The 26,076-nt window shown below is 49.0% G+C and overlaps 1 protein-coding gene across 3 annotated transcripts in view; it reads left to right on the plus strand.

Annotated features, from left to right (window-relative positions):
- The window catches only part of TOMM20 (translocase of outer mitochondrial membrane 20), a 60,632-nt gene extending 53,951 nt beyond the window's left edge, over window positions 1–6,681 (plus strand). For 2 of the 3 annotated variants that reach the window (XR_013956743.1, XR_013956745.1), the window contains exon 8: window positions 1,631–6,681. The gene's annotated coding sequence lies outside the window, so the exon portion shown is untranslated. The remainder of the gene's footprint in view (window positions 1–1,630) is intronic. The other variant, XR_013956746.1, reaches the window with a different exon arrangement.
- The last annotated feature ends 19,395 nt before the right edge of the window (window positions 6,682–26,076 follow it).

The following is a 26,076-nucleotide window of genomic DNA, read 5'->3' on the forward strand; positions in this document are numbered from 1 at the left end:
TACCTCCTTAAAGTTAACCCCAATGCACTAGTGCAAGGAGGGATCTCAACCCCAATCCACCCCAGCCCCAAAGAAGCTGTCTTGCAGCAGTGGGTTAGGTGCTGGGTCCTGGAGACAGCCTTGGCCATGCTGTTAGCTGCCCTGGCTGGTGGGGATGGACAACACTCCCGGAGGCTTGCTGGGGCTGCTGTGCTGGGGGGAGAGCTCTGCAGAGGTGCAGCAGGGTGGGCACAGCCCTCCCGGGTGGCAGGCAGCAAACTGCATCTCATGCCAGCAGTGAAATCACCCCGGCGCCCCTTGCCTTGGCATGAACCGTCGCCTGGCGCTTTCACAATGACAAGGTTTCACATCCTCCTTACAGCAGCTCCTTTCTGGAGCGGCTCAGGCTGCAGGCCAGCCCAACCGCCGGCTCCTGGAGAAGGCTGCGGCTGAGCTGGGCTCCCCCACCACACCACCTCCAGCCCCACGGCCAGGCCTTCACACTGCTGTGGGGTGAGCGCTCGGGGCTGAGGAGAGCCTCCCTCTGTCACTGCAGCCTGCAGGAACACAGTGTGGGCTGGGAATGGAGATGGGGATGGGAGGGCTAGGAAAACCCTGTCCTGTCCTGTGGGATCTCAGTGTGCACAGGCAGTGACCATCACTCTGTGTCCATTGTCCTCTGCAGCACTGGGAAGCACATTGTCTTAAACAGATGTTCCCTCTCCTTCCCCTTCTCAGCCAGTGCCCTCAGCCAGTTGTCCCTCCTGTCAGGGTGTCTGAATCCCCCTGGGCTGCTTGTATGAGTCAGTATCTACTGAGCAGTGGTGTTAGGGCTCTTCCACTTCCAGGTCCAGGGTAGATGGATGACCTGGAAGTGCCTTTGTTACCAGCTCAGTTCAGGCTCTGGATGCCCTCTGAAGCGAACCTCCTGGTTGTCCCACACACCCTTCTGTTCACTTGTGGGGTGGCCTCAGAGTGCATCGGCTGGGTTCCTTGTGGAGGAGACTAAACTTGCAGAGGAGATGCTCTGCAGGAGCACCCCATCCATTTCCCAGATTGGTCCATAGGGCCAGACTGCAGCTAGTCTGATGCAACATCTCCCCCTCCCCAAATGAGATGCAGAGGTGTGGGAAGGCAAAAGGCACAGACATCAAGAGATAGGTTTTGTTTCTCAACAGTTGTATATCACAGGCTGTGGAGTTTTTGTCTGCGGGTCATTTTAATCCTGTAAGTACAGAAAATGAGGGCTGTTTTGCTTTTCACTTACACGAAGGGGATTGTGTGTATGTGTGTCCATTATACATTGCATTTCCTGGCACACAGAGCAAGTTTCAAGGGCTTCTGTTGTTCTGCTTCAAAAATCCCTACCTTTTTGTTGACTTAGATGAAGGAACCCTTTGGAGAATGATGTCACCTATCCTCAGATACTCACAAGTTTTTGATCATGAGTTTTGGATGGCTCCAGGGTCAGGCTCACTGATTTACAAAGCACATACACCTGCCCTTCAAAACTTGTAAAATATGGAAGCAATTTGTGTATGGCGGGGAGAGGTGCTCACATGCTTGAAGTTTTGGGGTTTTTTGCTATGTCTTTACAATTTCTGAGTCCCTGAGGCTTTTTAATGTTTCTTTTAATGTTTCTTTCAAGCAGACCCAACGGCTTATGAGGAGCACAAGGCTCTGGCCCTCTGAGTGCAGAAGAAGCAGTCAGCCCTAAAAGCAGCTTCTTGTTCAGACCCTTCTCAGTTTTCCCTGGGAAGGAGCCAGCACAGAGCACCTCCCCTGTTCCCGTGAGCCCATCCGAGACCACAGCCTCACGATCTCTGAACTGCTGTACCAACAGGAGCGTGTCTGTACCCCATCTGAGCAGCGATGGCAGCTGTTGTCATGGGAAGACGACAGCCGAGTCTGCAGGTTCGGCACTCCCCGAGCGGCAGGGGCCGGCTATGCCTCTCTGACCTTTACCGTGGGCTCAGCCCTATGAGCCGGTTGGCCCAGCTCCCTCATGCTGAGGCTGCAAGGGGAGCAGAGCCAAGATGCCCAGGCAGGTTGCTCTGAAAAGGTCAAAGTGGTACAGCCTGGTGCTGGCAAGGGGATGGCGGAGAGCATCTGGGGCTTGTTGCTAGAACAGCAGCTGTGGGGTGAGAGCTCACCCTGGACCTGGCTGTGGGGGAAGCCCAGCTGATGCCTGCCCCAGAGGTGGCATCTGTGGCTCTGGAGGGGTGTCCCAGCACGCTGTGTGATTCAATTGGGATTTGGCAGCTGTGGTTTTGCACTGGGGACATTGCAGGGAATGCTTCAGAGCCACTCAGCTGGTGCAGGCAGGTGGGAGCAGGGATGAGGGATGCACTGCGATCCAGGCTGGCGTGGCAATGCCAGTGGAAAGGTACACTGGACCACCATGGTGCCCCAAGGTACTGTGGGAAAGTCATGTGGGGCTGGTTCTCCTTGTGCTGGCTCAGGATTTGCATCAATCACCCCAGGCCTCATGGAGCCCTTGGAAGTGGTGGCTACAGCTCGGTGGTTGTGGACCATCCACAAGCGTTTGTGCTGGATGCGAGCAGAGCTGTGGGCTTGAGCAATATGGCTGCGCCTGCTGCCCTCCCTGCAGATATGATGCTACTTAGCAGGACTTTGTGTAGTTTCTGGAAGGGAAGGATTTGGCAAGACAGAGAAGAGGAAATGCAGGTTTTTCCCTGTATTTTCAATTTTTTGCTGGTGCAGGCACAGCCTCATGAAGTCTCCATTCATTTCAGCAGCCCAGGCAGCTGCACACAGCAGATTCAGTGACCGCGCACTGCGGTCCAATTGTGTGTGTGGCTGATGCAAAGCTTGGAAAGTAATAAACACAAGCTTCCCCGAGCGGGGCACGTCCGTTATTGTGTGCACACTGTAATTCAGGAACTAGCAGATGTGTGAGCTTCGTGCCCAGCCTGACAGAGACACGAGAAGGGAACTGGTTCAGGGTCTGTGCACAGCTGCGCTGGTCAGATGACTCAGTCAGCTGAACCTGTCCCCAAACTAGACCTGATTTATCATAGCAGGGACTCTGACCTTTGTTTGGTCACAAAAATACCATCTTGGCAAGTTCTCTGGAGGCTTTATAAAGAAGGAGAGTGGTGGCAATAATCGTTCATGGGCGTTTCTTCAAAGGACCCTTTGCCTGCCAGCGCGGATGCGCAGCCCTCTCCTTCGCTTGCCTCTCACCAGGGCTGGTCCGAAGCAATCACAAGAGACCCTTTCAAGGGGCCTGGCTCATGGGATGGTTGACATTTCTGCTTGCATTTGCCTGGGGTGACAGGGCATTGCTCTGGCTGGTGGTCTTGTTCCCTCCTTCAGGCAGGTGGTGCAGCTCTGCCTGCAGTGTGAGTGCCTCAGACCCACAGCCAGCCCCAGGCTGTTTGGTGGCCAGGGCAACGTGAGTTGGCAGCTGCCGTCGAATCCTGTGCCATGACCTCAGCCCAGGCTGAACAAGCGGGGCTATGCTTCTCATCGTCAGAGCCTCCTTGCTTGGAACTTAAAACCTGGGCTCGAGCTCTGCTCTCACGGGTGGGGTGGCCAGAGGCTGCCTGAAGATGGCTCTGCAGGTTGGTGTGGCCAGGACTCGACCACATCTCCAAAGCAAGCTGAAAAAGAGAACCGGAGAGGCCTGTGGCTTTCCTTTCAACCTCATCTGCTGTGGCTGGGCACATCATGCTGCAGGCGTTGCGGCCACAGCAGAGCAGTTGAAGTGCTCAATCACAGAGCCTGAAGCCGTGTAAGCAGGCAGGGCTCTGGGGTGCCCTTCCTATGCTTTGGTGAGACTGTGGAACAAAGCAGGCTACTGCCTGGGCTGCCCCTGTGGGCTGTGAACATGCAAGAGTGTTTTCTTCTAACTGGAAGTGCTGCGTAGCAGGGTTACATATTACATATTCACCAGAGCTCCTTTTCTCTCCAAGTCCAGAGGGCAATTGTCTTTGCCCACTGTGTAAAGCGATAGGGACTTTCCATTTGCAGGAAGAAGAGAGCACAAGTTGGTGGCTAAAACTCAGGAGTGGCAACCTGCAGATATGAGCTCCATTAACCCGCGGGCACTGCCGTGCTGAGTCTTAGTTACCGGTAGCTCTTAATTCCTTCCTTTTTCTTTCTCCAAAAAGCACTGATGAAGGCAGTGAATGAATCCTGAAAGACGCTGCTGTCAACGGGACCTCAGCAGCAGCCCTGCAGAGAAGGCTAACCTTGTGCAACACTTACCTGTAAAACTGTTCCACGAAGGCGGGTGCACAAGGAGGCGCGTGTTTGTAGCTGTGGCCCCGAGGGAATCGTAGCGACTCCTGCCAAATGTGACTTGGTTCAAGACCTTTTCGGCAACCTTCAGTGTTAAGTTTCATAGCTAAGCAATTAAGTTTCATAGCTTAACTTTAAGCAAGCAACACAAAACACCCCTTGGAGCAGCCGGCAGAATGCCACTGAGTTACATGGGTGACTATAGGGAAATCAGGAGATCAGGGTATGGAAGGACAAGAAGAATGCGCCAGAGTCAGTGATCACATAATTTGTTTGCAGTGAGTCATGGTCTTCCACTTTCTCACATTCCCCTCCGCCTCCTGCACAACAACATACTGTCTAGGTCTCTGTGGTGTTTTGTGGAACAACTGTGTCTCCCTCCCAGCTTTCCTGGACTGCCCTGGTCATCCTGCAACTTGACAACGCCTGCAGTATCATTTCATTAACACACCTGATTTTTAATGCTTCCGTGATATTTACCTAAGTCCTGTGGCTGCACTGAGGGAAAAATTGCTCCTTTTACCAAGAGGAGCCTGATGGAAAAGGTGTTTCATCAAAGGAACAGAAGTTTGGGAAGAGGGAAAAAGTCAAATGAGTGCAAACACTGATCAAAGCCGCTCTCTTGCTCAAAACGAATACTAAGAAAACTTGCTCAGTGGGTCACGATGAGCTCATTCAGTCTACTCGGTTACTGGAAAAATCTTCCACTTTGAGAACTCCGTATGTGCCTGTGTTGAGTCAGAGCCTGGCACAGCAGCTTCAGTACACATTTTTATTACAAAAAAAAGTCCCTTTTGTCTTTTGCAACCCTCCAAAAATTCTGGCCTGAACACTTCCTGTGTTTCGTGGGGTTTTACATAGAAAATGTGGGCACTGTAGTGTTATGTTTCACCTGGAAGGTGGTATCTTTAGGCCTAGGGTGGGTCCATTTTCCTACCTGCAACACTTGGACGCTGTGCATCCTTTTGTTTGCCGTCCAATTGCTTTTTATTTATATATATACAAATAACGGTGTATGCAAAGGTTGCAAGTGCGTACCTGCACATGCTTGTGTGCAGGAATCCCGCTTTGAAAAGTTTGCTGAAAGCATAGCAGGATTTTTCTGCTGAACTTCCTGGGGTATTTTCAATGCAAGGCTGGCAGCTACTGTGTGATGCCTCCAGCCTGCAGCATGGGAGCCTAAGAGAAAATGATGTGTTCGGTGAGACTAAGAAAACACAGTCACAGACACTACAGAGCTGTGCTGGGATGGACACAGCAGTTGTGGGGAGGGGTCATGATCAAATACTCTATTTTAAGGAAAATCTGAGATGAGGATGTGTTCTTAGCCACAGGAAGAGCGTTGTCTTAGTCAGAACGGTTAATCATGCAGCATGAAGAGAAATGCATACTGTAATGCTCATGATGTCTGTTTCCAACAGCTTTTTTCCTCCTCTGAAATGACTTTCATATATTTTGGTGCTGCTCATTCACAATATGGTAGCATCTGCACTCTGGCTTTGTTGATGGAAAGCTGGAGGTTTTCCGGGTGGTATGAGCCATGCTTCTGTCACAGAGTTAAGCTCCATGTGCCTCTTTTCGGGAGTCAGGCAGACAGAGAGAAAGAAGGGGGGGGAAGAATGTCCTGCTGACGTCAATGAAGACCACACTGTGCTGGATAATATTACTGTGTACCTCAACCACCCACTCCCTTTACTAGAAACTAGGCAAGCTGTTTTGAAACCCATTGCTTCCAGCGTGTTTGCACTGTTCTCCCTTGACCAAAGGCTATTAATTGTCAGGAGCTTGAAAGCTACCTGATTCCTTGTTCAAAGCACTGAAACAGAGGGGATTTCCATGAGTAATAATTTCAGTCTGTGCCTGTGCAGTGCACCGTAGGCTAGAGTAAATTGATCCAGCTGCTTGCAAGACTAGATGGAAAAGTGCCCGGGGGGGCTGGGAGCACATCACCAGATGGAGCTGGATGCTGTTGTCATCACATGGGGCTCCCCAGCTGCTGGGCATGCTCGAGCTCGACTTCCACCATGAACCATGAACGGGGAGCGCTCAGCCTTCCTGTCTGCGCTGACTTGCAGCGCAAGGTGAATTCGCCAGCACATGTTGCAGCGTCTTCCCTTCTAATAAAGAGGATAATTTTAGATTAGCCAGAACTGTCGCCTCTCCCCACTACCTCCCTTCGCCTCCCTGCTCACTGTCCTTACCATGCTGACCCCAGTGTTTTGCTCAGCAGCAATCTTCCCTGTGACAGAGAATACAAAAGCTTCCGAGAAGCCAGCAACCTCTACAAATAATAAGAGTTGGCAGGATTAACCTGTAACCCGAGGCGACGAAAACACGGATTCCACTAGCCAGATGGCAGAGTTCAAAGATCCACTCACTTCCTGGCGGAGGTTGCACAAGTTAATTTTTATCCTTGTTAAAAAGAAATAAGAAGTGAAAACATAGCAATAAAATATGTGCTGCTTGCTATCTCTGGTTCTAATCACATTTATTTTATCCCTTTGAGTTTTGTCATTAGGGATGTTAGGAAAATACATTCCTTCTCTCTTCTGGAGATGTTTAAGTCATGCTTGGGTTTGTTGGGTTTTTTTGTCATTTTGCCGCGGTGTTTGTATGATCAATTCCAATTGAGTCTATTGGAAGAAGAGCACTATGTAGGAGGAATGAAATAGCATAGCAGAAATGCAGTTCACTGTATCTTTGTAGTTAACAATTCAATTAGAGTTGCAGGGAAAAAGAGATGGCACCCTAATTCTGTGACTGCTTCCCCTGGGAGAGCCTGGGGCTGGCAGTGTGACAGTGGCTGCTCAGTGCAAGCTGGGCAGGAGGGTCTGGGGATTACCTGAGCCTGAGCTCTCTGACAGGCTCATGGAGGGAGAGATCCCCACCACAAATGAGGTGCAAAGCCATTAAATGGGGTTGCCATGGCACAGACCACACAGTGATGGGACAGGGGCTGCAGGGAAAGGCATCTCGCAAGTGCTGGCACTGTGTGCTGAGGAGAAGTGGGGCAGGGAGGCTTTCCCTCCCAGCTGCAGAGCAGTTTGCTTGGCAGCAAAAAGTCATTTTATGGGATGTGGTTTATCCAGGGAATGGCAGGAACGGGACTAGCGCAGGGATGTCCCGCTTCATGCCCCGTGGCAGGGCTGGCCTGCCTGCACTTTTCACAAACAACAAATACAACCACTCTCTTTACCTTTCCTATTAGTCCCCTCTAACAAAACAAACATATGTGGACAGCGCTGCACCATGGGGACCTTACTGCACCCCTACTGAATCAGCAGTAGTAAATTTACTGGAGGGAGGGGATCAGGGTATATCAGAGAGCTTTGAGTCTTTCTGTGGGCTTGACCACACAACTTTCTTCCCAAGCTTAGTGTTAACTGTGACAAGAAAGGGCTGCAAAGTGTGAGGCTTAGATAAGTGCCTGCGTGCATTGCTATCATGTGGCTGTCATGAAGTGTACACAAAGGTAAACAGCTCAGCCTGCAGATTGCAGAAGCCGGGGTGGAAGAATAAAGTTCATGGGTTGTTTTGTGACAGTTTGTCCTCCCTCGCTGGCTGGGCCATTAATGAAAACAGAAGTTGAGCTGCTGGCAGGGTTTTGGAGCAGGCTGCAGGTACCCTTCAGGAGAGCAGCACTGGGAGTTCCAGGCAGGGAGCTCATGATTAATTTTGCAGGCATTTATTGTGCAATGCGAGATGGCCACAGGCCAGCTCAGAAGTTAAGCCAGAGGATGACTGTCAAATGAAACTGTTACGTTTGGCAGATCTTTCCTAAGCTGCTGTGCAAAACAGGCATCCCGAAGCTGATTCCTGGATTTTCCAAACCTTCTGTACAACATATTCTTGTACGGCAGCCTCCTCTGTTCTCCCCTTTTTGGCAGAAGAATTAGGTTTGACTTGCAGGCTGCATGGATTTCAGGTCACGATTTGTAGTACAGGCAGCCTTCTCCACGCCTTACATTTACCAGCAAACCTCTCCTTCTTGTAATTCCTCCTTTAATGGTCTTACAAGTGAACCAGCTCTCCTTCACTTGGCTTTCTGAAAACAAACCCGGGTTTTTCTTTGAAAAGCCTTTTCAGGCCAGATGAAGGTGAGGAGGAGATGAAAAGGCTGGTGGTGCGAAACGAGCCCTGCCCGTGCAAGCAGATTGTGATAGAAACTTCCCTCTTGTGTGGCTTACCCCAGGCTAAGGTCAGTCAGTTAACTCTGTTTGGACACCGTCTGGCATGAATACTTCAACGATAAAGCTTAATGTGTAACCGAGGGCTTTTTTTTTCTACTGTGTCAGCAGTTGGCAAGACGATACTGTAAATAAGGCTTCCTATGAGTAAATAGATATGTGTGGAGAGGGGAGGGGAGCACTGCAGTAAGCAGTTTTGAAATTCAAGCCAGCGTTGCTTCAAGTGATAAGGTTATTTGAGTAACCTGCAAACCATACGGATGCACAGGTTTCAAAAACAGGAAAGCGTCTTGTTTAAAAACCTTCTGAGGCAGCCCGAGGGCTTAGAAAAGAAACTGGCTTTGTGGTTAAGTGATTGTACTTCCTTACTGATATCAGCATCGGTGCGGTGCAAGGCCTGTCGGGACGGCGGTGCTGCGGGGCAGCTGTGAAGCCCATGTTTGCAGCCGGCCAAGGGGCTTTCTGGAGGGATGAGAAATCTCAAAGTTTCCCTTTTCGTTTCCTCTTTGGGTGAGCCGGGAGGGTTTTTTTGTCACTCTCTTTTTCGGTAATGTAGTAAGAAATAAGTAAATAATCCAAGTGGGCTGACACCCTCAGAGCACACATCCCAGGCTCCTGTTGGATGTGGCCCTGCCGGTGCTGTGCAGGAAGCCTGGCTCTTGGTGTTGCTAGCCCAGCACCCACATAGGGGTGCCTTTGGGAGACGAGGGCACAGTGCCTTCCTGAGGGGTTTAACTGTGAGCATGCAGAATTTGCTGATGTTTTTGGAAAGCCTGGTGGCTACATTTCTCCATAGATAAACCAAAGACACATACTCTCTGTTTGACCTTTGTTTTGGATTAAGAAAATCAGCCCATGGGATCTGAAGCAAAGTTTCCACAGGAGAGAGAAGTGCATGTGCCTGGGCACACGTGACTATCAATGCACACATGCGTTGCTGAACACAGTGTGACCTCCTGCTCGCATTGGCAGCACACTCCTTGGGGATTTACAGAGCTGGTACCTAGAAAACACAGGTCTGTCTTACCTGAAATGACATAGCTGACAGCTCCCACTGTGTTCCAGTTCCAATATTATTTATTAAACAGGAGTCAAAGCACAAAGTTGGGATATAGGCTTTATCTTTCCCAGCATACATGGTTTCCAGCGGAGGTCGTGCTTGTTCCCATTTGGTTTGGGTACGTCCTTTGCGTGATATTCGAGCACCTGGGGTTGAGCAGAGACCCAGGTGGGTCCCTTCCCAGAAGCATGGCTCTTCTCCTTGTGGAAGTGAGGGGATACTTCACTCCCACCCCGGCTTCTCCTCCCTACCCGTTTTACCTTCCAGGATGTCCACCTCAGCTGGTTTCCTCACCAGTGACAGCTGTGGTGCCAGCCACAGTGGAGTTAGAGCAGACGTGGCTTTGGCCCATCAGGTCCTGTATTTTGATTGCTCTTCCAACTGAAATGTCAATGGCTTCTCTGTCAGCTTACAGCAAAGAAAATGTTTGAAAAACTTTAGGAAATTAATGTAAGTCAACTTGGAGCAGAGTTTTTTTGGCTGGAAATTCGGGCTCCAGCCAACACAGCAGTCTTCTGCCAACTCATTGCCTTGGCCCTAGAAGCCAGCAATGAAAAGAGAGAAAAAAAGAAAGAAAAAAAATTCCCCTCCATTGCCCCTTAGATTTAATTGTGTTTTTTGGTAAGCCTCATAAATCCTGCCCAAATCACGTCATCAAGCCACAGGGAAACTGAAACCTTGCCCAAGGCAGGAGCCAGCAGAGCTGTTCAAGCCAGAAGGGTTATATTCAGGGACAAGCTCAGTGCACTGAGATCTTGTTTTGAATGGGAATGTGCTCCTCCGAGTGAGACAGGCACCTGGGTGTGGGAGAAGGTCCTGCCTTTTTCCTCTTTGGATGTCAGAAAAGCCACAAGAGGAAGAGTGGCATGAGTGGAGGCAAAGCAGATATCCTCACTGCACCCGTGAGTGCCTTTCAAGTGCTTTTCCTCTTGCACTGCAGTGAGGGGGAGCAGGAAGGGAGGGACGGGGACTTGCACCGAATGCCTGTCCAAGCACTTTATTTTTTCCTTTGGGCACCAGACAGACAGAAGGAGGAGGATTGAAACATAGAGTCTAAACTGAACTCCTGAGGGTTTTCTTCCCCTCCTGTCTTGTGGTGCTCTGTTAAATATGTTCTGCATGGAACTCCCAGCCAGGCAAGGAAAAAGAGTTTCAGCTTGGAGGCAGAGCCTCCTTGCTGCCTCTGGTGTGGTCCCTCGGGTACAGCTTTCCCAGATGAGGGGTGGGTGATGCCCAGCTGCATCTCCCCAGAGGAAACTGGGGCCTCCACAGCCCTGGCCGGGCCAGCCAAAACATCACCTTCAGTATTTCATGGGAGGGGGGTGTGTGAAAGGGTCTGCAAGATTTTGGCAAGTGCATTTTTTGGCTTTGAAAGAAGGGTGTCACCTCCTGTCGCCTCCGGGGCAGGCAGCCCTGAAGGGCTTCCACAGCCCCTCGGCACTCTGGAAAGGATAACGCTAACAGCAGCAGGCTTTGATGGGGGCTGAGCTATCGTCAGCAGGGTTTACTCACTCAGCTACAGACTGCAGCAGGAGCTGAAAATGTTTGCTTATTTTTATTTGGCTTTTTCTTTTCCTCCCTGGCCTTGCACAGTAAAATGTGCAAAAGCATCAGGGGACGAGGCTCCCCCCTGCCAAGCGTCAAATCGAGCCCCCTCATCTCTGCAGAGTCCCTGCACCCTGACCTTTGCCTTCAGCTGGGCTTCTTTCAGTCATCACTATTTTGACTGCGTTTGTGCTGCGGAGGAATGCAGGTGTTTCCTCTGTTCCCACCAGCTTGTCCGTGCTCTGATTTCTGACAGGCCGGGGAGGCTGCTCATGTGTGTCCTGTCACGCTCAAGGAGGCATTTGAGGAAAACGTGGATGCAGTTCAGGCACATGACCGGGGAAACGATGCATTTGCATGCACTTGCATGTAAGTGTAATTTAGGCAGGCAACGTGCCGAGCTTGCTTGAAAATCTGGCCCGTGTTTTTCCATTTGTGGGTTAGGGTTTTTTTTAAGCTAAGAAAAGGCAAACAACTTGTTCCTCCATTTGATCTGTAATAACCTGAGCCGATTCCCTTGGAAAGCTTATTTATTCTCCTTGGCTGCTGAAGTGGATGCCAAATTTTGAGCATCCTGTGAGGAGATGGTGTGCATATGGGGTTCTTTGTTGCCGAAGCTTTTGTTGGACGATTATGAGACTCATTTATATAGCTGTTTATGTATTAAAATTGTTGGGTTGCCTGGAGCTACGGATAAGCGCTCCTTGTTTGACATATCTCTAAATAAATATAGAGACATATTATTAATGGATACAGCTTTAAAAGCAAACACCCAGAGATGCACTTACAATAAGGGGAGGAAAAACCAAGGTTACATCATGCTGTTAGAAGCCAATTGCTTTGTTTTCTAAAATGTTTCTCTGTAGGACACTGATGATTTTTTGACTCATTCAGCGTTTGAGCATCCAAAGAGTCCCATGGTTGTTCCAAAATTCTTTCAACAGCATCCCAAATGGCATTAACAGGCAGTTACAGTGTTTTACTGTCCAGCATATCCTTTTTCCCAGATGGATTCTTGTTTGATTGGGAGGTTTTGGGAGGAATACTTTTGTATTTCTGGAGAACTCTGTCCCTGCTGGGGGAGGAATCAGCATTCTGGGGCTTTACAAACCTCATCGTTTTGCAGTCTCAAGATGAGTGGCTGCCCCTGGGCTTGTTCACGTGTGTGAGTGGAAGTGCACTTATGGATGAGTGCCGTGGGTCGCCAGAAGATGGAAGCCTACTGCTCCCACTGTCATGCTGCTAAGCCTTTAGGTGCCTAGCTATGGCTGGCACAGGGAAGCATCTACATGCATAGGTGGTTCCCTAGTTGGCAATTACCAACTGCCGTGTGCATTCTGTGCTGCACCCCTTCTCTGGAGAGCCATGTTCCTGTCGCTGTGCTGCCTCCTCCTTCTCCTCCCCAGCCAGCTGAGGCTTGGAGCCAGAAGCTCCCACCTGGCTCTTGCTCATCTCATGGCCCTGCTGCTTACTCCTGAGCCTCACCAGGAACTTCTTGTTATTTGTTTTGGACCTGAAGGGCACAGATTAAAGCAGGGTTGTGACCGAGGATGGGTTGTCCTGCCTCCTGCAGGGAGCTGAACCAGGGTTCAGGACTGCAGGTCAGGTCGAAAGCTGACAGCTGGTGGCCCTCTGCTCCCACTGCAGAAAACTGATGTTTCTGCTACCATTCACAGCCTGAGCCAACAACCTGCAGTTGTGGATAGAGGAACCACGGCCAGGCACCTCTTCCAGGGCCAGACACCTCCCTGCTCAGACCACCCAAACCCATGTGATGACATCTGGCACATAGGAGTGAAAAGCGCCTGCCCATCTTCCTCGTGGAGCTGCAGCAGTGCTCCCAGGGCTGCGGGTGTATCCTGCCTTGGCAAGTTCTATGGCCGTATCTCTGTGCACACCTCAGTGATGCTGTTGTGCCAGCAAAAGCCTGCACCCAAACCTGGCTGTAGGCTGTAGTTTTTGCAGTCACAGGGTAGTCTTCAACACATGCCTGCTGTGCCTCGGAGGCTGTCTGAGACCCTGAGCCTTCCTATGGCACCTGGGGCTGGAGCACAGCTGGGTACAGGGATGCTAATGCTGGCCCAAGGGGCAGTATGGCTGGATGAGACCCCCTCCTGCTCCTGACCAGCTCTGATCTCAGTCATTACTGATCACCCAGTTAAAGAATAAGTACACTGTGCTTGGAAAACCACTGAAGGAGCAGTTTGGCCAGGTGAAGCAATGGGACCCCTCAGCATGGGTGTGCAGGAGACATGCTAGCTCCTTAAGCCCTCAGAGGGGGTGGTGAGGTTCCTTGTGGCTCCTCTGGCTCCTTCCTGGGATACACAAGCCCCCAGGCTGAGGGCTGGCAGCCCTCCAGAGGCTGAAAGTCGGGCAGGCCTTGTTATTCCCTGTTTAACTGGCCCCTTCAAGTGGCTAGCCTCTTTCCTATGCGGTTATTTTTATAGCGATCTCATCTGTAGGTGGGTGAATTGTTCTCTTCCTCGCCTGGCGCTGCTCCTGCGGGCTAGGAGGGGTTTGGCTGGGGTGCTCCTGTTTGTTTGCTTTAGGGAAGTGGTGTGCATTCAGCCGCTGTGGGGTGAGTGCAGGCATGGCAGCTGGCGTGCCTCTGACCCCTACCGCAGCCACTTTGGGAGCTTGGTGTTCACAAGAGCTCCTCAGACCGCTGCTGTCTTCTGGAAATGTGTCCCTTGCATCGCCCAGGCTGCTGGCACAAGCAGGGATGGCTCCCCAGCCTGACTCTGCTCTGTGAATAGCCTCCGTGAGAGATGCAGACTTCCAGCTGCAGGAGAGCCACTGACCCAGCCGAACATGGGCATCCCCCTGTGGGCATCCCTGGCACAGGGGATGCCCTGTTTTGTTGGGTGAAAGTCGCCGATCCTGTTCCCATCACCCTTGAAGCAGTGACAGGGTGTCCAAGCAGGGGCTTCTGCCTTGGAGCCAGGAATCCCGTGGGCTGGGTACCACACAGAGGTGTAACACATGGCCGAATCATAGAATCATAGGATGGTTTGGGTAGGAAAGGACCTTAAGATCATTTAGTTGCAGCCCCTCTGCCACAGAAGGGAAAGGAGGGAAGAGTGAGAGAAGACAAAAGCTTTAACAAGCTCAGCCCAGTTATGGTGCTGGATGTGCAGCATTGACCCAAATCTTAACCCCATTTCACTTGCCTGTGTTGCAGGGTTGTGGTGAGGTGGCAAAGGGGGCTGGCCGGGGCACTCATGGGCTGGATGGGAGGCGTGTATGCGAATTGGCTTCTGCTCAGCTGCCACTCGGATTCAAACGAACTGAGCCTGGCAGGAGGGCACGACACCTCCTGCAGCAGAATCATATGGTATCAAGCTGAATCTATTTAACTTCTGGTTAACTTGCAGGCTTCCACTACATGGAGGAGCTTCGGAAAGTGATGAACGAGACAGAAGTGTTGGAAAATATGGAGGGAGAGAGAGAGAGAATAAAAGGGCAGGCTGGGGTGATCAAACTCCAGCCAAGAAAGTTTCCAAAGCAGCAACCCAGAGATGGATAAAGAACTGCCAGTGAGTCAGGGGGAAGGAATGGCAGCATTGTCTCTTGTCAAAGCAAAGAATCTGTAATGGGAGAAGATGAAGTGCCAGGGAACTAATATCCCTCTGCAGCAATTGTTTGATCCCTCCCTTCCCCTCCAAAAAAGCAAGTTGCTGCTGGCTAGCTAACAAGTAAAAGAACCCGGTCCAAAACCTAATCTCAGTCTCCTGTGCCAATAAGTGCATCTGTCGGTGTGTCAGTGTTGATCCTCCTTCAGTACATGCCACATGCTCGTTTCTTTACACAAGATGGGCTGGAAGGGCCATTAACTAGATTAGAAATTCTAAAGCACAATTAAAAACCATGCTGCTTCTTTGCTTTAATCTTCTCTCCTTTAGCTTCCAGGCTTGTTTTCTCCCTGGCCTGACAGAGTCTATGTTCTGTGGTGGTGATAGGGCATCATTATACAACCTGGGCTGGTTTCTGAACTGTGTAACGTCAGGCATTACCTTGGCAGCAACACGCAGGTCCATGAGGCTCTCCAAAAAAGGAGTAACCCCACCAACTGGCAAAACAATAGCTGCATTTACCACCTGTGGGGAGAAGATTTGAGCATTGAAGCTGTGCAGCCAAGAAATGAGATGGTGATTCACGAAATCCCTTTCTGTTAGCTTTACTCTCCAGAGTTACCCAGACGAAAAAGAATAGAAGGAAAGGAAACATTTGGTCTATCTGTTCACAATGCAGCTATATGTCTGTAGACCAATGGCAGCTGGAGGTGCATGGAAAGGCAGGGGATTGAAAGGTTACTGACTATCTGTAGTGCTCAGCAAGGCAGGATTCACGCCCTAGCAGCCTATATGAGGATGGATGCATCTGCGCCATTCACATGCAGAACATTTCTGCAGGGAGAGTAGCAGAAAATGCTGTGATATGGGGTCATGCTTTCACTCCTGCTGCTCTCCTCCAGCACCTGGGGTGGGGATGTGGACTCTCTCCATCCTGCTTCAAGCAAAGGATGTTCAGGCAGACCCTGCCCTGCCGCTGCAAAGCAGAAAGGGTGGCTCTCACCTGCCTGGCTGGTACCTGCACCCCAAGGGCAAGGTGAGGAGCAGCACCATTTGGAGCATTCCTGATGTCCTAAGCAACATCTGATAACACAGGGTGGATTGCAGCCTGTTTTCTGAGATGGGGAATTGCTGCTTAATTGCTACTGTGTTTTACAAATGCAGTGGGAATTTTACAGAGGACATAACATATTCTAAAATGAGGTTTTTTTATTCCTTGGGTAAGTGTTTTCCTCATGCAGAACCGCGTTTATTACTCTTATTAATGGCCTCACGGGTCCCTGTGCTAGTTCCGAATCTTTATAGTTACTATCATTATACAATTTTGAAGGTACAGACCAGATCCAGGCCTACCCACTCTAAAAACAGTAGAGTTCAGGGATTTGATTTTTCACATCTTTGGGCATCAGGATATTTTTGCATTCTCTCCTGTGCTTATTGTGCTGAAAGCTCTCATCATCGCTGCCTATGTAATATAGCAGAAAACACTCCCCTGTTGGAGAAAATTAGACATTATAATTGCCCTGTTAATCCCTACGGGATTTTAGAAATGAATGCTAAAGTGTCCTACTATTTCTATAGGACTCCATTTGATTATCCTTTTTAAATGCTGCAAGATTTTTCCATATGGTTATGTTTAGGATGCATTATGGAGGCCTTTCATCTTCTTCCGAAGCACAGGATGAAATATGGGTCACGGCTAGAATAAAGCAGTGAGGTTTTGTGATCCTGTAGTCTGCTGTATCTGATATGACAAGCCCTGTGCTGCTAGGGAAGGCATCAACCTTTTGGGAACTAAATGGCTTGGTGGGGTTGCTTTAAAATTGGAGCTACACCTATTTGATACTTTTTTGGATGAAAGAACAAGATCTTTCATTCTCCTTACTATGGAGTGCCAGCCAGGTTTAAAATTAATATCAACCAGTGTTGAAGAGGGAGGGAAGGAAATGAAAGAAACATTTCTTCCCCAGAAACAGCCCTGCTTTCCTGCCTTTTCCATAAGCGCATAGACGTCTGTCAATTTTGGCACCAGAAAACATTAAAAATAAGGAGTTTTTTAAATACCAGGAATTCTTATGCACCTTTAAATGTTGCCCAACAGGAATGCAGAGGCTGTAAAATGGACAAAAGAGAATTGAGCCAGTCAAACAGTTAACGTGCTTCTGCAGAGAGCGCTTATTGCCGCTTAACGAAACATCTGAAATATCCTGGGTGTTCTTGGAGAAGGCTAGAACGAGGTGAAAGGCAATGCCTCCTGTGTCCAGGAGCCTGGAAACTGAGGAGAAGCCGGGAGCTGAGGAACAGGGCTTTAGCTTCCTGCTGTCCCAAATTCACTCCAGCTCCCCAGCAGATTCCAGGAGTCTGGGATAGCTGATGCAAGATGCCTGTGGTCTTTTTTGCTAGAAAAACTGAGTACCTATCCTAGTTACTGATTTGGAGCACAATAAACTGTGGTAAATCAGGCTCTTGGCACTCAGAATACAGACGTTTGAAATGAGAAGAGGCTCTCTCAAGAGGTATTTTTCCTAGCTATAAAGAGGGAGAATAGTTATGTTACAAGAGGGAAGGTTAAATCATGCAGGTTTTTTGTAAGCTGCTTTGAAGCTTTGGAGAGGAAGCCATTATAGGAGTACAATTTGCTCTTTATTTTGTATTTTATTTATTGCCTCATTTTCAAATAATGAAATTCTGAACATACCTCCTCACTTGCTGCTGAAAAATAAGGGAATGCAGGAGGATTCTTAATGACACTAATAAACCCAGCTGAGCACTTCGCCAACAAATTCTTTTTATTGCAAAAATACCATTTTATTAATACAAATGGTCTTTATAGGATTGCATTGATTGCCATGCAGTTTTGTTTAGAAAAATATACAGACCAAATTATATTTGTTTGAAATGTTCCTTTTTTATATGGTTGGAACAGAGCACTTCAGCCCAGAATTTCCTTTTGTAATGACTATGGTTTGGACAGTCTAATTTGTATTCCATAATCAAAATATAAGGAATTAAAGTGACATGATTTTATTGAAAGTGCAATGTATTCATGTTCGATATGGTTTTATGTGAGTGGAAACTTCACTTAGAATTAAAAATGCAAATATACCGGTAGTCCAGTCTGCAGCCTTGCTGCCCTTCTCTACTAGAGAATCATAGAATCATAGAATAGTTAGGGTTGGAAAGGACCTTAAGATCATCTAGTTCCAGCCTCCCCTACCATAGAAGAGATGGAAAGCTTGCTGGAGTGTCCAGAACAACCCTCTTTGCTTCTTCTATTCAATCCTGCTTTTTCTTAACACCTTTTTTGTCTAAAAGATAGCATGGTTTCAACCTCGGGTTATTTTCTTCGTGCTGCAGTACGTAGATTTTTCCCTCCTCTCCGCTGTCTGAAGGTTATGGCCATGTGTGATGAGGGATGATTCATCCATTCAGCCAGCAGTGGTTTTGGGGTGAAAATCCATCTGTTTTGCTCCTCTCTGCCATGGGCCTCCCTCTGCCTTGCTGTGCTGAGCTCGATGGTGCTCTGCATTTTGATCTCCACACACTGTTCAGCCTGGTGGACTCTGTGGGTGTCCACCGGTCATTTTCTTCCTTCATCCCCTTTGGCAGTATGATGCTGGCCAGACAAACTAATTGCTATGCTTCTTAGGGGGTTTTGCCTGCTGATGTGATGTTGTCATTGGAGTTTGACAGGTCTCTGTCCTGTTGATGAAAGATGGTAATCGTGATGTGCGGGGAGTCCCATGAAGCACAAAGAACACTCCTGCCTTATTTTGGGGAAGAGGGATGTGGGAACATCCGCCCTTGGCAGCCACCAGGAACAGAACAGGAAAAGGGATGGGAAAGGTGGGACCTGAATTCTGTTAATCAACAAACGTTGGAGGTGATGTGATGCTCTGAGCGGTCAGAGCCCAGGCAGAGCCCTGTGCAGTGTGCACAATACGTGGTGTACTCACTGCTGAAACCACTGCTGCTCCGTGCTTTTCCAGGAAAAGTGGAACATGTGAGTCTCTGCAAAATGTGCATTCTGTTACGCATTGTCTGGAGTGGCTTTTTGGGGAGCTCGGGAGCTCTCTGTGCATTAGCTGGAACAACTCCTCCTCTGAATGTACGCTCGGCTCCCTAGCTCCTCTGGACCACTCCCTCCCATTTGGCTCTTAGCATTTCCAGCCTTCAAAATGTTCAAATAACTCAGTTTATCCTCACAGGAACTCTAAGGGAGGGATGGAAGGATGGGCAAACCCTTAGTTTACCGCTTGGGAAGTTGAAAAATAATCTCTCATCCCTAATCTGCAGTGAGACTTCGGTGTGCCATGCTGCAAGCACATGCCTGTGCATAAAGGAGCAAATGCATGCTTCTGGGCATCTATATACTGATATATCTGTATATTTATGATTTGGTCAAGCTCTGTGAACACTGCAAGTCCAAACATTATTTGCTTTTGGATTCCCTCACATAATGCTCACCTGGTATGACAGAGTCTGGTGTAAGCTGTTTGTAGATTTACTTCCCTGTTGGGATTGGTCAGTGAGGAGGAGGGATGTACGACATGCAGTGATGTCTGTAGCAGTTTTCATGGACACGGCCAGATGTGACCCACCTGTGGTACTCCCCAGAGGGCACTGACACACGTGGTAACCACTTGCACGTCCAGCAGGGAGCAAAGAGCCAGTGGCACCACTACCTCAGGGTGCTCCTGAGTGCATCCGCTTCATCTGAGCTGCTGATTTGCTTTTCCTGGAATCGAACTAGAACCCCCAAAGGATGTTGCATGAAACTTGTAAACCGAAGTCAGGCCCCTCTGTCTTGTGGCGCTTGTTTTAATTTTACTATGGGCTGTCAGGAAAATAATTTGTGATTAAAACTGAAAGCTGCCTTGAAGCAACTGCCAGGCTGGGGGGTGTCGGTGGGGGCTCCAAAGGGGTTAGTTAACTCCAAGTCCTTGGTGCGTTGTTTTTCCCTGCTCACATCCGTGTGGAAGAGCTATTCCCACATCTAATCAGGATTTGGACTTGCAAAGGGGTGAATGGTAGAGCTGGGATTGGAGTCTGGGAGGAGGAGGCAGCCCTCACATGTGATTTACCTCCACGCTGCTGCTAGGTGCTGCAACCCTTTGTAAGAAAGGGGTGAGTCTGATGTAATGAGTTTACCAAAGCTCACAGGTTTGTGGTGAAAAGTCAGTACAACAGGCCTTTATGAGCTGTGGATTTACGACATGTAAATAAGTTAGTGTGCTAATTGTGGCCGGTGTTACAGGTAGCAGGCTGTCAAAAAAAAGCCTCAGAGAGTGATTTATGTGGGTTTTTTGCGCACACTTGTGTGAATACATTTGCAGATCCTCTACGTCCCTTCCTCACAGCTGCAGGGGTAGGGGCAAGGAGCAGTGTTCAGTGTAGGCTGGTCCACGCTTCCTCCCCAGGGTGCCAAGCTCCAGCAAGAAGGAACCATTAAACTGGGGGAGGCAAAATGGCTTTTGGCTGTGCCCAAGCCCTCCCGTCAGTGTTGCCCTGCGATCTCTGCTGAATGGAAACGGTTTCCTCACCCTCAACTCTAAGCTCACAGACTGGGTTACCTGCCTTCCTGCTAGTGCCTCCACCTACCCAGACAGCTCTGGCACTTCAGACTTACTGATCAGCTATTTTCTACCACAGCTCTCTTAGCAAAGGTTTTACACGCCGGCATAGCAGCTGACTAAGCAGCGAGCCTGCGAGTGAGAGAAGTGAACGTAGGGCTTTTTTTATTTGGCAACCTGACAAGGCTCAATCTCAAAATGTTGAGGCATTTCTCCATGCGAGCAGCCTGCTCAGTGGATGGGCTGGCGTTCAGCTGTGCCATGGGAGCTGGGAGACAAGCTGTGCCAAGGCCCCCGACCAAGTAAACAGGCAGGGAGATGTTTCAAATGCAGTACCTAGAAGAGAGGAGCACAGGCAATTTGCATAGTGAAACAACGATGGGAGGATGTGCTGAACATGCGACTCAGCTTTGAAAATGGTTATCATATGCAAAAGCCTATAAGACGTAGGAGAAATTTTATAGAGAGAGACTCTGTGGACCAGAAATATGAAAGTACAAAGAGCCTGTCATTTCAGATATCCCAGAATGGGGTATTTTGGAGTATCACACTGGGCTGGAAACAGACAGCCTGATCTGAACTGAATGTTTAATTTTGTTTTTATTTTTACATATGCATACACACATATATATATATTTTCCACTCCCTTGTGCTGAATTTCCTTCATAGCCAGGATAGCGCAGCCATTTGGAGCACATTTCCATGGTGTTGTCAGTTTTCATGCTCTCTTTTGCAAATTGCTTCCAATATATCACAAGAAATAAACCAATCCTGCCTTCAGATAGTGATGGATGCACCTTAAAACATTCAAGGCACTTGAAAAGTTCTGATATCCTTGGTCTGATCCTTAGCCGAGCCATGTCTAGCCTTGTTGGAGTCTCTGTTGTATTCAGGCCCAAGTGGCAAAAACATCTGTATACTTCCATTTTAGCACTGTTAATCTGCTGCCATTGATCCTAAATGGGTCTTCAATATTACCACACTGGGCAAGTGGGGAAAAAACCTGGGCCATACTCCTCTGCAGATTGTAGGAACTGGGAAAATTATGGTCCTGCTAAAGGAGCTGGTTTCCACTGTGAGGGTGTCTTATTAGGTGTCCCCCTGCCTGGTGGCTGGTATTGGAAGGCAGAGGGAGGAGTTATGGTATGGTCAGGACCTTGACACTTGCCCACTGATGAGGCGCGCTGTTGGACAGGGGCACATTCCCTCCTCCTGCCTGGAGAAAACTGAGAAAGAGAGGAACAATTATTAACAAGGCAAAGCAGCAAAGGTGCTAAATGAATTTGTAAGGACTTGAGAAGGAAAATGGAGGAGATAATAGATATTCAGGGAAGTACTGGTGATGAGAGGAGATGAAGTGGCTGGGCTTTGTGGGGGATGAAGGCTGATTCAATGGTAGGATGGAGCAAGATTTGAAAGTGCAGGGCTGCTCTGTGTGCCTGAAGATGAAAGGACCTGGAGGGAAAGGTGACTTCATCACAGGGTGCTCATGCAGGGTCCAGTCATTTCCTGTGCTTTGCCTTGTGAGAACAGCAGTGGCACATTTCTACTTGTATCTGCTCCTGTTTCCCTGCCTGCCAATACCCTGTTGGTGCTGAACAGCTAACCTGCAGAGAAAAAAGGTTGAAATATCCCTTAATATTGGGAAGAGGTGGCATTGCTGTCATTCAGGAGGGACCTCGGGGCAAATTTTTGGCCTGTGAAAAGTGTTGGAAAGACCGCTCTGCAAAACTGAAACCTTTATTCTTTATACTCACACACGTCTGGGTAAGGTTTGCCTTCAGAGCATGGGGAACTGAGAAAGATGCTAGTACCAGAGCTTCAACTGAATGGGTCAATAAGCCCACTCATGTGATGGTTGCCTTTCACGGCATGCCAGGAAACCACTGCTGAATGTAATGCAGCATTGACACTTCAGTGAATCGATTTCTCTGAATACCATGCCAAGCAGATGAGAAGCCTTTGTTGGGTCAAGTCCATCATCCAATCCCCAACCTATAGCTTGTGGGAGTGGAGTATAAAGGATGAACTCATCAGAAAAGTGCAAAGGTCTTGTGTCCTTGGTGGGGAGAAGTGGATGTGCAAGAGGAACGATGTATTCAAAATAAATCAATAAATCAAAGATGCCAGCCCCGGGCAGATGTGTCTCTGTGCTGATTCTGGTGCCCAGGCAGCAGCACAGCAGAGCAAGGTTTGGCTGTGTGCCTGGGGGGCTTTCACACTGTAGATTTGAAATGTACAGTCACTGCTGAGGCATCAGAGAAGAATTAGCATGCAGTGCTGCATGCTCCCTTGACCTGGAGGACAAAAGCCTGCAGAGGGAGAAGGATTTTTCAAAGTGCTGTGGCAAGCAAGCAGGAAAAAAGGCAGGGAATTGTGGTGTCACAGCTATTTGTTGTATGTGAATGTCTCTTTTTGCTGTGTTCAGATTCCATTTTCCCCAGGCCTTCCTCTGATTTCTTCATCTCAGCAGATATGGGTCAGGCTCATCAATATGTTCAAGAGGGAGACCTCATACTGCATCTGGGTAAAATGCCTTCAGACAAATGTCACAGCCTCCCCACTCCAGTAAGGGGCATCACTGCTTCTGCAATCACAGGAAGGTCCCAGATCCTAATGCCAGCACTGCTGGGCAGCATGGAGACTTGTCAGCTTTTTCCTTTCCCTCTCTGTATCCCCACATCTATCCCAGGATTTGTGAGACGTTGGAGAGGCTGGATGTTCTTGTCTCTGCGGTTTGGACAAGAGAAGGAACGGGGCTCATTTGGCTCAGAAACTCAGGATATTAATTACATGTTGGTAGGCTCTCCAGTGGGGCGTGCTGACCACTGCATCTACCAAAACATCCTTGGTTGCTTTTTCTGGCATGGCGTTTCAGTTCCATGCCCTACTGTGTTTGCATGGTGAGACAGGGGCTGCACTTTCAAAAGTGAGAACTCATGGATACACACTTAGTGGGAGCATTCACTTGAAGAGCTGGAAAATTAAACTAAGAGAGTCTGAGAAGAGTGATTGAGGAGTGTAGGAGCAGCAAGATGCCAAAGCTATGGATAGATAAATGGAACATCAATTTGGAGTAAATTGCAGTGTAACAGCTCTGTGCACACACATATTATGGTATTTTAAAAGCCAGGCAAATTTAACCCTTATAACTCAGGGCTAGACATGTCACTGTTGTGGCTGGACTGGGTAGCTCTCACAGGGTAAAGTGCATTTTCAGCTTTTTAAAGATGGGATGGTTTTAGGTCTTGACACACAGGTCGATCCTTGTGTGGGCACAGAAGAAATAAAGTGAGGAGCCAAGTAAAGTCTGGAGAGTGAAAGCTCAGAGACGGGTGATCGGGAGCAGGACGTGGGAAGTGTCCTTGGGTCTCCATGGTGATATAGAGCAGTTCATGACAGTAGGAGAGAAGCCAAAAGGCTGTGACAAGATGGCATTTGTCAAACTGATGAACCCACATCCAGACCAGCAATAGAAAAGCCATGATGCTTCTTTTGATGCAGCCCAGTATACAGTTGGTTTCTAGGCTGCAGGTGCACATTGCCAGCTCATGTCCAGCTTTTCTTCCACCAGTACCTCCAAGTCCTTCTCCTCAGGGCTGCTCTCAGTCCTTTCAATCCCCCAGACTGTGCTGGTACTGGGGGTTGTCCCGACCCATGTGCAGAACCTTGCATTTGGCCTTGTTGAACCCCGTGAGTTTCACGTGGGCTCACTTCTTGAGCTTGTCCAGGTCCCTTTGAATGGCATTCTGTCCTGCAAGTGCCAACTGCACCACTCAGCCTGGTGTTGTCTACAAATTCGCTGAGGGTGCACTTGATCCCACTGTGTTGTTGATGAAGATATTAAACAGTACTGGTCCCTGTATGGACCCCTGCGGGACACCACTTGACACTGATCTCTGTCTGGACATTGAGCCCTCTGGATGTGACCACCCAACCGGTTCCTCATTCACTGAACAGTCCATCCAGCAAATCCATATCTCTCCAGTTGAGAGAGAAAGATGTTGTGGGGGACCGTGTCAAAGGCCTTACAGAAGTCCAGATAGATGACATCTGCAGCTTTTCCTTTGTTCACTGATGTAGTCACTGCATCATAGAAGGCCACTAGGTTCGTCAGGCAGGACTTGCTCTTGGTGAAGCTGTGCTGGCTGCTGCAAATCACCTCCCTGTCTTCTATGTGCCTTAGGAGGAACTGCTGCTCTGGGATGTGGTCCTCTACAGCCTCCAGCAGCCTGGGGGTTCACCACCTCTCCAGTCATACCCTATGGCCCAGCTTATCTCTGGGAACATTGCCCGAGGCATAGCTGTGGGGGAGCTTCTCAATTTAATTTGAAGTTTCAGTTGTCGGGAGCACTGCTGGAGCAAGGGAGTTGTAATGGGATGAGCCGTTGTTGTTTCTTGCTGTTAATGCCAGTGACAATGTAATTTTCATGGCTGTAAAGATGCCTGGAGCAGAGGGATGGACCCCTCAGAATTAGCACCAATTTATTTATTTATTTCCATACTGAAAAGAACAAATGGTCTTTCCAGCAAGAAACCTTTGCTCCTGTTGCCATGGTCTGTCCTCCTCCCAGGAAAGCACTTGCTTTGGGAAGGCTTGGCAGCCCTGCCGAGTGCAAAGGGCTGCTCACAGAAAAGACACACGCACACACAATTAAAAAGAGAAGTAAAAAGCAGCTGCTGAAAATAAAAGTTAGGCTAATGTGGAGATGAAAGCAGTTCTGCAGAGCAGAGGTGGGGAATATTGGCTCCGGGGAGTGGGTGGAAGGGTCCTCATGAATGAGCAGTGTGGTGCGGGGCTGCCTCGAATAACAAAGAGGGAAGGAGGGCGTTAGGATCTGATAGTACAGACTTTGGAAAAACTGAGAAGAGGAGGAGATCATGGCTAATTTAAAACTGCCTTGGAGAAGCAGGTGGGAGGGAGACCTTGAACGTTTGCTACGCTGTGACTTGAAAGTAAGGAAATGGAAAAACAAGGGTTGGAAGGCAGAGCAAGGGAGGGCTGGTCTCCTGCTCATTCTTTAGAATGAACAATAGTGACTCTTACAGAGAACATCGGGGATTTTCTGAGAAAAAGCAGAGCTCCTGGAGTGAACTGTCCTAAGGGAAGGGCTGAGGAAGGAGGATGCAGCCAGTGGCTCCCAGAAAAATGATGGTGATGTGATGAGTCAGAGACACTTTCAGTTGCACTGAAATATTTACTCTTCGTCTGCCTGTATCCTCAAAGCCCACATCAAGGAATGAGAGCAACCCTTCTTTGACAGGTTAGAGTTATGCTATCAGGTGGTGTGCTACGGGGATAAGTGACAGCAGCCAGAGGAGCTTTATCAGCTCTTCCTGCTGTTACTTGCTTTGGATCAAGCTCTTATTGACTCAGTTGGGTGTGTGCTGGGGTGACGGAGTGTGGAGCCTGGACACCTCTCCCCAGTGTGCCTGCATTTCCTTTTTTTGCATGCTTAACTTGACAGAGGTGACAACTCCATTATGCAAGGCGCATGTGACAGTGGCGCGGTGCCCCTCTTGAAAAGTCGCCCAGGTCTGTATCTCAGATTTTACATAAAGAGAGTGAGGGCCATCCAGAAAAAACAGATGCAAGCAGCCAATACAATCAGCTTCAATGTATTCTTTTCTTCTCAAAAAAACCCGCACATCTCTCCAAAACAATCAGAGCTGTTAAATAACACTTATTCTATGCAAAGGAAGTACGGCACGATGGGACCGCCAGCCCATGCCAAGGAAAACACTTGGACTTGCTTGGCCTGTAACAATGGACCCAACCAAAGGAAACTGGAGGCTGTGGTGTCTACGGGCTGTGCTGGGGGGAGCAGGGGGAAGTGGGACGGGGTGGCAGTCCCGGAGCTGGGTGGGCACGTGGCAGTTGTGCCACGTATCCG

This window comes from Psittacula echo (assembly GCF_963264785.1).
Source record: "Psittacula echo genome assembly, chromosome: 4".
In the NCBI taxonomy this organism is placed as follows: Eukaryota; Metazoa; Chordata; class Aves; order Psittaciformes; family Psittacidae; genus Psittacula; species Psittacula echo.